The sequence below is a fragment of the Astyanax mexicanus genome, chromosome 21, assembly GCF_023375975.1.
Source record: "Astyanax mexicanus isolate ESR-SI-001 chromosome 21, AstMex3_surface, whole genome shotgun sequence".
NCBI lineage: Eukaryota > Metazoa > Chordata > Actinopteri > Characiformes > Acestrorhamphidae > Astyanax > Astyanax mexicanus.
The window spans coordinates 36,331,726-36,334,302 of NC_064428.1; the positions used below are offsets into that span (position 1 = coordinate 36,331,726).

The 2,577-nt window shown below is 39.0% G+C and overlaps 1 long non-coding RNA gene across 1 annotated transcript; it reads left to right on the forward strand.

Annotated features, from left to right (window-relative positions):
* On the forward strand, window positions 1-1,294 carry LOC111189591 (uncharacterized). Its single transcript, XR_007428164.1, has 4 exons — window positions 1-111; window positions 202-289; window positions 490-535; window positions 1,039-1,294. It is a non-coding gene; the product is annotated as an uncharacterized LOC111189591 (long non-coding RNA).
* The last annotated feature ends 1,283 nt before the right edge of the window (window positions 1,295-2,577 follow it).

Here is a 2,577-nt window from a genome sequence, read left to right on the forward strand (position 1 = left end):
GACACAGTTACAGCTTTACCTTGGACTCTGAAAGCAGTGGTCAGTACTACTGTGAGGTTCAGGATGAACACGGATCTAAAATATCAGAAGCAGTGCTGCTTAGTTTCAAAGGTATGATTGACAGAAAACTACTATAACATACAATTTCATGATCATCGGTAGCGAATGTATTACAGATATATTTGTTTTTTTTTTTCACAGGGAATCCAAGTTTCACTCTTTACGTGATTGTTGGAGTTGTGATTGGGTGTGTAGGGTTGGTCCTTGCTCTTGTCATTTTATTTATATGGTAAGCTCATGTACCGTGATTTTAAGCAGTTTGTTTTGAAAGGAGTAATGATATAATATAATGATAGTAATGATAACGCTATACCTCATATGTACTCTAGTAGAGGTTGCTCTTTTTTCTAGTACAGTGCTACTGATTGATACATGCAGAACAGGAAGCTTTATTGGTATTACGTGTGTAATGTTGCTGTGTTTTTTTAGGAGAAAGAGAAGAGGTCCTGTAGCAGAACAATCCAAACCAAAGTGGGTAAGTCTGAAATGCTTTAGCACACCGCTACACATTAGTATTGCTTTCAAATCAATTACTATTATCATTATACTAAGGATGCATAAGTTATTTTTTTGTGTTTGCTAGTAGAGATCCCTGCTTAGATATGTAACTATCAGGAGCATTTGTTGTCAAGGTGGCCACTTTGTCTAGATAGTGCAGCAGGAAACCCTGATTCCTCACTCAAGATAACACATATCCACTGCTCTAGGGTTAAGTGGCGGTGTGCTTTACACTTCTGTATCCAACGGTTAACATTGTGTTTGGTGATTTAAGGTTGAGATGGAGCTGTTGGGTCATGGAAGGCCTCACCTCAATTCCCATAATTCACCTCGCCTTGTAATGAGAACACTGCCCAATTTTAACCACACTCACAAGACAACATGGCTTTTGACACGTCAATCAGAGATACTCAGAGACAAGACCTAGAACCCAATTTTCAGTTTTATTTCAAAGTGTACCTTTGATTATTTTAACCTCAGGAAAACATCTACAGCAGTGTTGCAGTGGATGATACTACAAATGACCCACCACCAGATGCAGCCAATCAAGACGATGGTTTTTATGCTAGAGTACAACTCCCCAGACCAAAGAAACCCACGACCAAAGAGCGCTCTGCAGTTTCCCACGAGGAGGTTCAGTACAGTACCATCCAGCCCCATGGTCAAGAGGTGAGGAAGACTGGAGAAGATGATGTACAGTATGCTAGTGTCAGCTTTCCCCGTACTGTTCCGTCCCACTGGTGAGTAAGTACAACAAATACATTCATTTGACTTAAAATTTAGGATCTTTTAAATGCTTTCCAGATCCCAATCTGATAATTTCTGGTTTACAGGTCTGCTGAACCCAAGGATCCCGCCGTGATCTACAGCAGGGTGAAGTAAACAATATCTGAAGATCTGTTCATGACCCATGCTATGACCCATGAATTTACAGTGTGGCCATGCTGGCTGACCAACATGATCACAATGCTCATCCTGGTCAACCACCTTGGTCTTTCTGGTTGATTATCTTGGACAGTTTAGCCATGTCTTTAGTCCAGCTAGACCATCAATCTCAAGAACATATCTTAGGATGGTCAAGGTTCATTTGAGTTTGATGCACTAGCTGTTCTATTGGCATGACCAGCTCCACCAAACTGGTTTACTAGATTGGTACAGCTGTTTTCCCTATTTGGTAAATCTATTTGACTAGTGGTACCAACTTAGATTGGTCATTCTTTCTGGTGGACCAGCATGGTTAGGCCCCTAACTCATGTCATTCAACCAACTTACATATTTCTTGACTAGTCAGTTGGCAGCAAGCTTGTTCATGCTACTCAACCACATTGATTGTGGTTGAATAGCTTGAACAGTGAACAGTAGACTACCTAAAAACAATCAAACTGAAAAGTTAAGCATATTCTATGGTAGTTAAAAAGTTCATTAACCTGCTAAACTTTCTTGATGCTTTTTCATTTACTAAGCTTTTTTATTTTGTACAGGTGTTTCCACCTTTAAACAGTATTACACAGTGCCTAACACTGGTAACATTGGGAACTACTTATGTTGGCAGACTAGGACTAGAGCAGTACATTAGCTATAAATACTTTAAGTAATTGTTTATTAAATGTGTCTAAGAAGTGGGGGCTCCGAGTGGTCCAATGGGCTAAGGCAATCAAAAACTATGATCGGGAGATTGCTGGTTCGAATCCTGTTCATGTTGGGGCATCACTAGTGATAGGGGAAGTTCCAATTAGTGGGTTGAGTAATTGGCTGTTTAAATTGAAGGGAAAATGGGGAAAAACGTGTCTAAGAGGTTACTTGTTTTTTTAAATGCTTTTTCATCTTATGTCTTATATTTTTACCTGTTCTGTGAGAAAACAAAAATTCTATAGGTGTGAAGTGCTTTAGTGCTTGAGCAGAGCTGGATTATTTGAGTCCATGAGCTCTTTATTATAAACTGCTAAAATCATGCTTATTTACTTTTTTAATTTTAAAGCAAAATATATCTGTTGACTTAAGCTGTACTATCTTTCATTG